This window comes from Salvelinus sp. IW2-2015, unplaced genomic scaffold, assembly GCF_002910315.2.
Source record: "Salvelinus sp. IW2-2015 unplaced genomic scaffold, ASM291031v2 Un_scaffold3206, whole genome shotgun sequence".
In the NCBI taxonomy this organism is placed as follows: domain Eukaryota; kingdom Metazoa; phylum Chordata; class Actinopteri; order Salmoniformes; family Salmonidae; genus Salvelinus; species Salvelinus sp. IW2-2015.
In genome coordinates this window covers 30,579-45,256 of record NW_019944493.1, presented here as the reverse complement: position 1 = coordinate 45,256, position 14,678 = coordinate 30,579, and the positions used below count along the sequence as shown (strand labels likewise).

Below are 14,678 nucleotides of genomic sequence, written 5' to 3'. Positions count from 1 at the left end.
GGTTGGTAGGTGATCAAATACTTATGTCATGCAATAAAATGCAAATTAATTACTTAAAAATCATACAATGTGATTTTCTGGATTTTTGTTTTAGATTCCGTCTCTCACAGTTGAAGTGTACCTATGATAAAAATGACAGACCTCTACATGCTTTGTAAGTAGGAAAACCTGCAAAATCGGCAGTGTATCAAATACTTGTTCTCCCCACTGTATATAGAGCCATGCGCACATGTGGAGACAAAGTTCTACTACAGTAGTTGACAGACAGGAGACAAGAGACTGAATCTGAAGGACAGACAGAGCAGTGTGGTTCATTGCACTGTCCTTGTTCATTCCTGTTGACTGTTGAACAACTGAATGGCAACGTGAGATCGTGTCATTGTAATACCTTTACTATGGGACTAAGATACAATATGCTTGCACAATAGTCCTAGTGAAAGTTGGATAACGCAATTAAGATTGCGTTATCAGATTGCACTGTGATGGTCCCGATGTTTCAGAGCAGAAGTGATAAAGACTGTCCATCTTCTACCAAAGATACAGCCTCTGCATTGGCTGAAGCATCGTAAAAGGCACCTTCAAATGTAACTGCATAAACTGTATTTAAAATCATAAAATATAAATTCCATATATTAGCATATTCTGGTTGAGAAACAGAATCTTTCCAATCCTTTATCTCTCTCTCGCTCCCTATCCCATGAACATGCTTCTAACCCAATGAACCTTGACCGTCACATTTTTCAACAGCCCACCACTTCCACAACTGACTGTGCTTCCCTCTGGGCTGGTGAAATATTATTCTACCCTGCTGTACATCCAGTTTCCTCTCCCAAAACATTGACATGTGTGTTATGTGCTGAAGTGTGTGTGACTCACGGGATATAAGAGTAACAACAAACTGGAATGGAACGCACCCCAGCTGAGTCACTCTGTGAGTCACACACTTCAAATACACCTTCAGCGTTTAACAACTGCTTTGAACTAACAACCTGTTCCTTCTTGTATGGGTGGGTGTCAGGGGAGGCTGGTAGGAGGCACTATAGGAGGATGGGCTCATTGTATTGTCTGGAATGGAATTAATGGAACGGTATCAAACACATGTAACAAATGAAACATGTTTGACTGTAAGGGTGCGTGCTGGTGGCAGGGAAGTCAGGTGCAGGAGATCGAACTTGGTAGAAAACGGAGCAGTTTAATAAGTGCTAAAAATCCTCCGAAAACCAAAATATACAAAATAATACATGTGGGTACGAAACCCGTCGCACACCAGAACATATCTTACAAACAAACAATCCCAGACAAGGACAATGGGGGGGAACAGAGGGTTAAATACACAACATGTAATGAATGGGATTGGAACCAGGTGTGATGTAAGACAAGACAAAACCAATGGAAAATGAAAAGAGGATCAGCGATGGCTAGAAGGTCGGTGACTTCGACCGCCAAACGCCGCCCGAACAAGGAGAGGGACCAACTTCGGCGGAAGTCGTGACATTGACTCCGCTCCATTTGAATATGTCTGATGTGTGGAGTAATTACAATGTTGTTGATCCATCCTCAGTTTTCTCCTGTCACAGCCATTAAAATCTGTAGCTGTTTTAAAGTCACCATTGGCCTCATGGTGAAATCCCTGAGCGGTTTCCATCCTCTCCGGCAACTGAGTCAGGAAGGACGCCTGTATCTTTGTAGTGACTGGGTGTATTGATTATAAATAATGTATAACCATGCTCAAATGGATATTCAATGTCTGTTTGTTTTTGTAAATCTGCCAATAGGTGCCCTTCTTTGCGAGGCATTGGAAAACCTCCCTGGTCTTTGTGGTAAAATCAGTGTTTGAAATTCACTGCCTGACTGAGGGACCTTACAGATAATTGTATGTGTGAGGTACAGAGATGAAGTAGTCATTAAAAAATCATGTTAAACACATGCAACTTATTATATGATTTGTGAAGCGCATTTTTATTCACACTTGTGTGACGGGTACAGGTGTCTATGGGTACAGGTGTGTATGGGTACAGGTGTTTATGGCCTAATTTTTATCCCTGAATGTATTTAGGCTTGCCATAGCAAAAGTGGTTGAATACTTATTGACTTAAGACACTTCAGCTTTTCATTTGTAATTCAAATCAAATCAATTTTATATAGCCCTTCGTACATCAGCTAATATCTCGAAGTGCTGTACAGAAACCCAGCCTAATTAATTTGTAAACATTTCTAAAAACATAATTCCACTTTGAATATTATGGGGTATTGTGTGTAAGCCTGTTACATGAGATCTCTATGGAATGAATGTTAAGTTCAGGCTCTAACAACAACATGTGGGAAAGGTTAGGTTCAGGCTCTAACAACAACATGTGGGAAAGGTTAAGTTCAGGCTCTAACAACAACACGTGGGAAAGGTTGAGGGGTTGTGAGTACTTTCTGAAGGTACTGTATTATTATTGGTGTCACTACGTCAGACTTACCACTGGACCACCTCTCTCAAGTTTAGCTAGAGTGACACCTACTGGTTATGCATTAGTTCTGCACACTACAATTATAAGACCAGAATGTTCATACTTAAAAGGCCCAAAGCAGCCATTTTTACACATCAGGGTTCATCAGGGTTCCATAGCCACAGGCAAAATAGCAGAAACTAGATCAGCATCACGACCAGGTGGACTAGGGACTGGGACAGCCAGGAGTCATCAGGACAGGCAGTCCTGAGGCGTGGTCCTAGGGCTCAGGTCCTCCGGGAGGGGGTAGAGAGATGGAAGAATTAGAGGGAGAATACTTAAGATCACACAGGACACCAGATAAGACAGAATAATTACTCCAGATAGGACAGACTGACCCTAGCCCCCCGGCACATTGACTATCACAGCATAGATACTGGATGCTGAGACGGACGGACGGATGGACGGAGGGGTTGGGAGACACTGTGGCCCTGTCCAACAATACCCCTGGACAGGGTCAACCAGGTAGGATATAACCCCACCCACTTTGAAAAAGCACAGCCCCCACACCACTATAGGGATGTCAACAGACCGCCAACTTACAACCCTTAGTCAAGGCTGAGTATAGCCCACGAAGATCTCTACTGTATATGTCCTGTGCGTTTAAGTACTGTATGTTCCTCACACACCTCAATGTTACAGTAATGTGTGGCAAGAGTCCGAATGTGTAAAGTCTTAAGGAATATTATGACGCAAGTACAGTAGATAATGGTGATACACCTAAAATACATGTCCCAAGATACCCGTTAAACTTCTGTCATCTGCCAGAGAAAATTGTTATATTTCCATTGTTTCCAACGGATGTCGTGCAATGGCCAGAAAATATCAACTAAGCCTCAATTGTGTTCCAAGACTAATTTCCTTTCCTCAGGTTCGATTGGTGGATGTCCCCGGATCCCACTCTCCCATTGGCTGAGAAGCAGAGTTTCCCGGGGAGCCTTACGGATGATTCGTTGAGCTGGCGTCCGGTGGTCTTGTCGTTCCTCGATATGGACATATGGGCTCAGGGACAAGTGTGAATAGATGTTAACGGGTACAGGTGTGTATGGGTACAGGTGTGTATGGGTACAGGTGTGTATGGGTACAGGTGTGTATGGGTACAGGTGTGTATGGGTACAGGTGTGTATGGGTACAGGGGTGTAAACTTCAACATTCTGGAACGTGGCACACTCCTGAACACATGACTGCACCCCTTCCAGGATCTGGTTCCTCCCCTGCTGCATTTCCCCTCCCAGAGGCTTTGATTTAACTAGGCCAGGCTGCTGGACCGCATTGTGTGCCGCTATGCTGAGGTGTTGGACGTGGGCAGTGTTCAGATGAAGCACTTCTCAGAGAGAGTCAAACTACAGCTGCTCTAAACGCTAGCTGTCAATCAACAGCCTCTCATACTGCAGGTGGGCCAGAGATATATGTAGATAGATACTCCGAGACGGATTTCCCTCACACAGATAAAGCCTAGGACAAAAACAACCATGTTAAATTAACATTCTCCATTGAAAGTGTAAATTGTTTTTACAAGGACTAGGAATAATCTGTATCCAGGAAACCAGCCCTTGAGTTTAGGCATAAGTATACTGTAGCATCCTACGTGCAAAACCAGCAACCTTGTGGACCTCTTTGTGTAATGTCTTGGTTTCGTAAAGGCTTTGGACAGATGGATGGTTGTTTCTTCTACACGTGCTACCCAAGGGCTTTACCAGTTATATATCTATATTAGAACAAAAGTGACAGTGAAAGTTATAGCTACTGGTATACTTTAATCTCCTAAAGTCTATTGACGGTGCATCAATCTAAGTAACATAATTTAAAAAATAACCATCAAAATCCATCAGTTAAAGCTAGATATATATTTTTTTGCATGGGCTGCATCTCAATCCACCACATCCATCTATGTCGGCCTTCCGCATCTGTGGTGGATTGAGATGCAGCCCATACAAAAAAAACATCTGCTGTAGAAAGTGGCAGAGCTACAGAGTTGTTTGTCAGACCAGGAGACAAGAAAAACCGGGTCTTCTGGCGAAAACGGCCTACTATCTAATAGGACCACTCTATACAATAGTGTTCTTCGTTTTGCTCCACGACCCCCCCAAATGTCACGGGACTAGTCTGAAGTCGGTAATGTTGACGTGCCAACGTTTGTCTGTAGCGTCCGAACCGATTGGGCTACAAACTAATAGAATGGGGAGACTCTCACAAAGGTTTTCTCCGTTTTGCTCTACGACCCCGACAAGTCACGGGACTCGTCTAAAGGTAACCCATACATATTCATTTAAGTATTTTTGTGCCAATAAAATAAGGGGTTATATGTGTAAAAATTATATATATATTTATATTTACAGTTGAAGTCGGAAGTGTACATACACTTAGGTTGGAGTCATTAAAACTCGCTTTTCAACCACTCCACACATTTCTGTAGCTTTGGCAAGTCGGTATGTGCAGCCACAAGTCATTTTTCCAACAATTGTTTACAGACAGATTATTTGACTTATAATTCACTGTATCACAATTCCAGTGCGTCAGAACATACACTAAGTTGACTGTGCCTTTAAACAGCTTGGAAAATTCTAGAAAATGATGTCATGGCTTTAGAAGCTGCTGATAGGCTAAGTGACATCATTTGAGTCAATTGGAGGTGTACCTGTGGATGTATTTCAAGGCCTACCTTCAAACTCAGTGCCTCTTTGCTTGACATCATGGGAAAATCAAAAGAAATCAGCCAAGACCTCAGAAAAAAGATTGTAGACCTCCACAAGTCTGGTTCATCCTTGGGAGCAATTTACAAATGCCTGAAGGTACCATGTTCATCTGTACAAACAATAGTACGCAAGTATAAACAACATGGGACCACGCAGCCGTCATACCGCTCAGGAAGGAGATGCGTTCTGTCTCCTAGAGATGAACGTACTTTGGTGCGAAAATGCAAATCAATCCCAGAACAACAGCAAATGACCTTGTGAAGATGCTGGAGGAAATGGGTACAAAAGTATCTATATCCACAGTAAAACGAGTCCTATATCGACATAACCTGAAAGGCCGCTCAGCAAGGAAGAAGCCACTGCTCCAAAACCACCATAAAAAAGCCAGACTACGGTTTGCAACTGCACATGGGGACAAAGATCATACTTTTTGAAGAAATGTCCTCTGGTCTGATGAAACAAAAATGGAACTGTTTGGCCATAATAACCATCGTTATGTTTGGAGGAAAAAGGGGGATGCTTGCAAGCCGAAGAACACCATCCCCACCGTGAAGCACGGGGGTGGCAGCATCATGTTGTGGGGGTGCTTTGCTGCAGGAGGGACTGGTGCACTTCACAAAGTTGATGGCATCATGAGGGAGGGAAATTATGTGGATATATTGAAGCAACATCTCAAGACATCAGTCAGGAAGTTAAAGCTTGATCACAAATGGATCTTCCAAATGGACAATGACCCCAAGCATACTTCCAAAGTTGTGGCAAAATGGTTTAAGGACAACAAAGTCAAGGTATTGGAGTGGCCATCACAAAGCCCTGACCTCAATCCTATAGAACATTTGTGGATTTAACTGGAAAAAGCATGTGCGAGCAAGGAGGCCTACAAACCTGACTCAGTTACACCAGCTGTGTCAGGAGGAATGGGCCAAAATTTACCCAATATATTGTGGGAAGCTTGTGGAAGGCTACCCGAAACGTTTGACCCAAATTAAACAATTTAAAGGCAATGCTACCAAATACTAATTGAGTGTATGTAATCTTCCGACCCACTGGGATTGTGATGAAAGAATTAAAAGCTGAAATAAATAATTCTCTCCACTATTATGCTGACATTTCACATTCTTAAAATAAAGTGGTGATCCTAACTGACCTAAAACAAGGATTAAATGTCAGGAATTGTGAAAAACTGAGTTTAAATGTATTTGGCTAAGGTGTATGTAAAGTTCCGATTTCCACTGGATATTATAACTCCTAGATAGAGGACAGACACTTCAAAACTTTAATCCTAATGATTTATTTTTTGACTGTCTTTTCTGCCTTTTATGAATGTGTTATTCAATGCATTTCTATGGGCTATAGTAGTAAAGACCAAATTCAATATTTTAAGAAATAAATACACTGACCATGGAGATCACAATAAAAGCAGCAGAGACCTCAGGTGACTCTCTGTCAGGTGACTCTGTCCAGAACAGAAGGAACCCCTTTGATGCAGCTGCTGCCTTCATTCCCTCTGTACGTGGATCAGAGGGGTTCCCACTGTTCTGGAGACAGAGTCACGGAACAACCCAGGGGCAAGCACACTGATGTTTGTTCACCATCTTACCCTCCTCCTCTCCTCCGCTGCTCTTCTCTGTATCCTGTTTCCTCACCCAGGACCTGGGCCACAACAGCCTGGGCTTCCTGCTCTACTATACCCGGCTAGGGGAGGACATATTCGGCTTGCTAGACAACCAGAGAGTGTTCATCACAGATGCCAGCAGCATAGGAGTCATCGACCTGGAGCAGGGTGAGTGGAATGAATGGCTACCAGTGCTGACGTTACCGGAGGATGGGGAGACCGATGATGATGATGATAAGGAGTTGCACTTTCCCAAAGTACTCAAAGCTATTTTACATGTAGGTGGTGGGCCGAAGCCAAAAAACGTGATATTGATCCATCCCCTTTGAGGGAGGAGCATCATTTTTGTTTATGACAGTAAAACATTCTTATAATGATTATACAATTAGTTGACATCTTCAATTCTTGGCTATTTTCACTGTCTGCTCAGGCAAATTTGCTGAACTGCTAAATGTAGAACCAATCAGAACTCCTGTACATTCCCTTCGTAATGAAGGCAGCCAACGGCCTGCTTCAATCTATGATGTAAACAAAGCCTCTTGTGAAAACGTGAGCTGCTGTCTAATGAAGAGGAACAGATATACACTATATATACAAAAGGATGTGGACACCCCTTCAAATTTGTGGATCTGGCTATTTCAGCCACACCCGTTGCTGAGGTGTATTAAATCGAGCACACAGCCATGCAACCTCCATAGACGAACATTGGCAGTAAAATGGCCTTACTGAAGAGCTCAATGACTTTCAACGTGGCTCCATCATAGGATGCCACCTTTCCAACAAGTCAGTTTAAAAATGTTCTGCCCTGCTAGAGCTGCCCGGGTCAACTGTAAGTGCTGTTATTGTGAAGTGGAAATGTCTAGGTAAGCCACACAAGCTCACAGAACAGGACCGCTGAGTGCTGAAGAGCGTAGCACGTACAAATCCTCAGCTGCAACACTTACTACCGAGTTCCAAACTGCCTCTGGAAGAAAATCAGCACAATAACTGTTCGTCGGGAGCTTCATAAAATAGGTTTTCATGGCCAAGCAGCAACAAACGAGCCTAAGATCACCATGAGCAATGCCAAGCGTCAGCTGGAGTGGTGTAAAGCTCACTGCCATTGGACTCTGGAGCAGTGGAAACGCGTTCTCTGGAGTGATGAATCACACTTCACCATCTGGCAGTCCAACGGACAAATCTGGGTTTGGAGGATGCCAGGAGAATGCTACCTGCCCCAATGCATAGTGCCAACTGTAAAGTTTGGTGTAGGAGGAATAATGGTCTCGGGGTGTTTTTCATTGTCTGGGCTAGGCCCTTTAGTTCCAGTGAAGGGAAATCATAACGCTACAGCATACAATGACATTCTAGACAATTCTGTGCTTCCAACTTTGTGGCAACAGTCTGGGGAAGGCCCTTTCCTGTTTCAGCATGACAATTCCCCTGTGAACAAAGCGAGGTCCATACAGAAATGTTTTGTTGAGATTGATGTGGAAGAACTTGACTGGCCTGCACAGAGCCCTGACCTCAATCCCATAGAAAACCTTTGGGATGGTTTCGAACGCCAACTGCGAGCCAGGCCTAATCGCCCAACATCAGTGCCCGACCTCACTAATGTTCTTGTGGCTGAATGGAAGCAAGTGCCCGCAGCAATGTTCCAACATCTAGTGGAAAGCCTTCCCAGAAGAGTGGAGGCTGTTATAGCAGCAATGTTCCAACATCTAGTGGAAAGCCTTCCCAGAAGAGTGGAGGCTGTTATAGCAGCAATGTTCCAACATTAGTGGAAAGCATTCCCAGAAGAGTGGAGGCTGTTATAGCAGCAATGTTCCAACATTAGTGGAAAGCATTCCCAGAAGAGTGGAGGCTGTTATAGCAACAAAGGGGGGGACCAACTCCATATTAATGCCCATGATTTTGGAATGAGATGTTCGACAAACAGGTGTTCACATACTTTTGGTCATGTAGTGTAGCTAGCTCCAAAAGACTGAACATGGCGGTGCAATCTGAAATTACACTGAACAAAAATATAAATAATAATTTCTGGGAATATTTTTTTTTTAGCTTATTAAACATGGGACTAACACTTTACATGTTGCGTTTATATTTTTGTTTCAAAACTTTTTATTTCCCTATTGAACACAACCCAGGTTTCTTTTGTGTGCTCGTAATTCAGTGGCAATTGTGTCCCTTTAAGCCTGACTGTAACTCTGTATTAGCCGGACAATTTACTGAGATGCTGTAATTGTGTACAACAGATGAAAATGCTACCCCGTGAGCAGTGAGTGTACAAACAGAACATCTAAAAACAGTCAGATAAATAGTTCTAATAATCACGAGTCCTAAGATCAAACAGTAGTTGTCTGAAGTAACTGCGAAGTTCCTGTTCCATATGAAACAAAAACAATTTGTTCCACTATTCTATCAGATCTACAGAAGCTCAGTGGGGATATTTAATGATGTCTGCTGTCTTTGTGTATGGTGGCATCATATGGAAGATTGGGTTGGAATTGCGGGGGAAATAGGCCCACACACAGACTAGGGGAGAGAAGCTGATTTCAGACAGTATTTTAGAATTTAGTATTTTATTAGGATCCCCAATTAGATGCTGCCAAGGCTTTGGCTACTCTTCCTGGGGTCCAAACAGAAAACAAAACAACTAAAATACATACTATACATAGTACACTACATAGTACACTACATAGCACACTACATAGCACACTGCATAGTACACTGCATAGTACAATGCTAAATGCAATACAAAATATATCTCCGTGTCTCTTCACAGTCCCCGTTGTGCCGTAAGGTGTTCTTTATCCGGTTTTTGAATCTGGTTTTATTGCTAGATTGAGTTACCTGGGATGGCAGAAAGCTCCATGTAGTCATGGCTCTATTTAATACTGTGTATTTCCCAGCCTCTGTTCTGAACCTGGGGACTGTAAATGTCTTGTACCGGTGAGTGTCCGAACTGTGAGTCAACTGCTTATACAGACAGTTTGGTACCTTCAACACATCAATACCTCGCACAAAGACCTATAATGATGCAGTCAATCTCTCCTCAACTTTGAGCCAGGAGAGATTGACATGCATATCATTGACATTCGGTGTACATCTAAGTGCAATACGTGCTGCTCTGTTCTGGACCAACTGCAATGTCCTTCTTTGCCGCACATGACCACACAACTGGGCAATAGTCCAGGTGCAACAAAACTAGAGCCTGTAGGACCTGTCTGGTTAATTGATATAAACACAGAGTATACCGTGCCTTCGGAAAGAATTCAGACCCTTGACTTTTTCTAAATGTTGTTATGTTTCAGCCTTATTCTAAAATGGATTTAAAAAATAATATAAATCCTCAGCAACCTACACAGAATACCCCATAATGACATCACAATACCCCATAATGACAAACCAAAAATAGGTTTAGACATTTTTGCACATTTATTAAAAGTAAAAAACAGAAATACCTTATTTACATAAATATTAAAACACTTTGCTATGAGATTTGAAATTGAGCTCAGGTGCATTCTGGTTCCATTGATCATCCTTGAGATGTTTCTACAACTTGATTGGAGTCCACCTGTGGTAAATTCAATTGATTGGACATGATTTGGACATGATTTGGAAAGGTCCCACAGTTTACAGTGCAAGTCACAGGAAAAACAAAGTCATGAAATCAAACAAATTGTCCATAGAACTCCAAGACAGGATTGTGTCGAGAAACAGTGTCACGTTCCTGACCTGTTTTCTGTTAGTTTTTGTATGTGTTAGTTGGTCAGGACGTGAGTTTGGGTGGGCAGTCTATGTTTTCTGTTTCTATGTTGGTTTTGGGTACCTGATATGGTTCTCAATTAGAGGCAGGTGGTTTTCATCTCCTCTGATTGAGAATCATATTAAGGTAGGTGTTGTCACATTGTTTGTCGTGGGTGGTTGTCTTCCGTGTCTGTGTTTGTTTGCACCATACGGGACTGTTTCGTTCGTTCATCGTTTTATGTAGTCATTTTTCCTGTTCGTGCGTTCTTCGTGTTATATGTAAGTTCGTATGTTCAGGTTTGTCTACATTCGTTTTGTTRTTTTGTAAGTATTCAAGTGAAGTTCKTGTTTTTCGTCTACACTTAAATAAATTCATTATGTCTAAATACAACGCTGCAGTTTGGTTCAATCCCTGCTCCTCCTCTTCGGATGAAGAGGAGGAGGAACGCCGTTACAAACAGATCTGGGGAAGGGTACTAAAACATTTCTGTAGCATTGAAGGTCCCCAAGAACACAGTGGCCTCCATCATTCTTAAATGGAAGAAGTTTGGAACCACCAAGACAATTCCTAGAGCTGGCCTCCCGGCCAAACTGAGCAATCGGGGGAGAAAGGCCTTGGTCAGGGAGGTGGAGATCAAGCCTTTATGGTAGAGTGGCCAGACGGAAGCCAATCCTCAGTAAAAGGCACATGACAGCTCACTTGGAGTTTGCCAAAAAGGTACCTAAAGACTCTCAGACCATGAGAAACAAGATTCTCTGGTCTGAGGAAACCAAAATTGAACTCTTTGGCCTGAATGCCAAGTGTCATGTCTGGAGGAAACCTGGCACCATCCCTACGATGAAGCATGGTGGTGACAGCATCATGCTGTGGGGATGTATTTCAGTGGCATGAATTGGGAGACTAGTCAGGATCAAGGCAAAGATGAAGGTAGCAAAGTACAAGGAGATCCTTGATTAAAACCTGCTCAAGAGCGCTCAGGACCTCAGACTGGGGCGAAGGTTCACCTTCCAACAGGACAACGATCCTAAGCAAACAGCCAAGAAAACAGGAGTGGCTTCGGGACAAGTCTCTGAATGTCCTTGAGTAGGGCTGTGGCAGTCACGAAATTTCATCAGCCGGTGATGAACTGTCAGTCTTACGGTAATTAACCGATAATTAACATAAACACATTTAGCATCTCCTGGCTTCCACACATAACCTACAACCCATTTAAAAAGTATAATAATCCATGAAATATAGCCTACACCTTCACAATGAATCCATTATTTGTTTTAGACAGGTCGAAAGAAGCATGATATGAAGAAAATGTAGTCTATTTCAGAAGAAAAGAGTAGCATACTGAGTTGTCTTTATGTTAGGTCCTGATGTGGCTATACCAAATGGCTGTGGGCTACACTAGTTCATTTGGCAGACAATATTTGCTTATAATTGGCACTATTTTATATTATTTTATAGTATGAAGAATACAATTGAATAAAGCTGAATTAAATATTATCTCCTAAACGATTTGAGGGAGTGCGCACATGCGGCTATTCTGAGCGGTTAATAAAGAAATAGGTACTCCTCCATGCTTAATATACAGTTATTAATGTAACTTTAGATGTTCTACAAATGTTGGGCTATATGTTTTGATTTTTAATACATTGTGATGAGATTAGAAATATGATTTGAAAAAAATGTGTGTGACAGGCATGAGCTCTACTTAGATTTTTGCTGGCTGTACACACTCCAATAGTCTCTCATTCACAATTTGACAAGCACTAATGCCTCGAATTTCACGGCAGCATCCCATTTGTTGCCGTAATGCACCCTAAAAAAAGTAGACTTTTTGCGGCCCGGAGTGCTGCGAAACATCGGCTACTGGCCACGTCCTTATGCAACTCCGAGGTGCATATTGAAGATATTGGATGAACTGTCTACATTTACTTTTCGTCAGCCAACAAGATGAATAGTTCTAACGAACAGGAAAAGCACGAGCCTGTCAATCTACTATCCCCCATAGTACAAAAGTCGACCAATTCTATTCTGTGCGAGAAATACATATTCCAAACATAGTCTGGGATAGTTGTGGGATGCGATAGATCCCATATTCATACAACCTTTAGCATCCCAAAACCTGTTTTAGCTTAAAATGTTGATAAACTATTAGGCTATTTCTTCACATTATAAGCGCAGCAATGTCCACATGATAATAGGCTATAAGCACAAATGTTCCATTAGCAGAATTCACCATTATCAACAGTGACCGCAAATGCAGTTATGCATGTAATGCTTTTATTATAAAGATGCATTTTTATGGTGAAAATAACGTAACAAAATGTGGAAAAAGTCATGGGGTCTGAGTACTTTCCGAGGGCACTAGAATGACCGCCATCTCAGCAGTAATAGACGACGCAATGGCCAAACTTGTTTGTTGATATTACAAAATAGGGAATGGATGCAGAGAAATTGTATACGTATATGTATCAAAATGTACAGGCAGGTCCATAATTATTGGCACCCTTGATAAAGATGAGCAAAAAATAATAATACAAATACTGAGCAATATTGTATGCTACATTTTCTTTTGCAAATGTTATTTATACTTGACATCATTCGACTGAGTTTATGGATTGTCCTCTTCAATTCAAACCACAGGTGTTCAATAGGGTTCAAGTCCAGAGACTGAGAAGGTCATGGCAAAATGTTGATTTGTGGTCAATTAAGCATTTCTTCGTGGATTTCGATGTGTGCTTGAGGTTACTGTCTTGCTGGAAGATTCAATTGGGGCCAAGTGTCAGCCTCCTTGCAGAGGCAACTAGGAGAAAATGTCCTGGTACCGGATAAAGTTCATGATGCCGGTGACCTTAACAAGGGCCACAGCACCAGTGGAAGTAAAATAGCCCTGTAATATAGAAAACGCACCACAATATTTTACAATAAGTATGAGGTACTTTTCTGCTTATGCTTCTGTTTTTCGATGCTAAACCCACCACTGGTGAGCATGGCCAAAGAGCTCCGTTTCCATGTCATCTGACCATAGCATCGCCTGGAGTTTGCTAAACGGCATTGGCACTTGGATTGGAACCGGTGCTATGGTCAGATGACATGAAAATAGAGATCTTTGGCCACGTACACCAGGCTCAATAGTGTCATCCTCACAAGGGAAGGTTGCTAGAGTGTTGAAAACAGGGAAGGTTGCTAGAGTGTTGAAAACAGGGAAGGTTGCTAGAGTGTTGAAAACAGGGAAGGCAATCATTTTGACCCCCATCTTTTTTAGATGTACTTGTTGAACAAAATCTCTTTCTCTGAGCAACTGAATTAGTATAAAATAATTTCCCCTTTTTTTAATGCATACAATATAGCTCAGTATTTGAATTATTTATTTTATACTGTCAATGGGTAGGTCCATGGTTAATATTGAGACTCCCCTCTCTCTCTCTCTGTCTCTGACATATTGTCCTGCCTAGGTCAGGGTGCGCCCCCCTCCTTGCAGCTCCGTCCACCCCACCCAGAGCCTCACTCTGCTCTGCACAGCCCTGCTGCCCTGACTGCTGCTCACATCCAGGGAGAGGGGTGGCCGAGCCAACCAGGCTACCCAGGGAGGCGGACGCAGGTATGCCGGAGACGTGTCACTGTTGCTGAGAGTGGGTGCAGACCCGAGCTGAAGGATCATGGCAGCAGTAAGATCTCTGAGGGACCTGCTTAAACCCCTGATGCCCAGCAACTCACGCTACGCCTACAGATACCCAGAGTGCAGATACAACCAGGAATACAGAGAGATGGCAGGACTACAGTACCCATACTTCCCTGCTATAGACAATGTTAAGTCCACAGGTGCAGATATGACCAGGGATACTGAAACCTGGTGGGACTGCAGAGCTTTGAGATTGGACTAAATACAGCTAAATACAACAATGTGATGTCAAAAGTTGACATTGATGTTAACCGTTAAAGTAATGCTTTATTAATTTACCTGATTCTGGCATGGGCACAGATGAGGATCTACCTGTGCAGAGCAGCACATGCCCCTTTGCCCTTCCAGTCTCCAAAGTGCCCTTTTTGTGGAGGGCACTTATAATTTCCTATACATTTTTGGCCAGTTGTTCTTTAAATTGTCATCTATGCTTCAGAATCAAAAAGTTGCGCGTCTTGATTCTTGA

At 42.5% G+C, this 14,678-nt stretch overlaps 1 pseudogene; it reads left to right on the top strand.

The window, feature by feature from the left end:
* Window positions 1-14,414, top strand: part of LOC139025742 (divergent protein kinase domain 2B-like) — a 29,844-nt pseudogene extending 15,430 nt beyond the window's left edge.
* The last annotated feature ends 264 nt before the right edge of the window (window positions 14,415-14,678 follow it).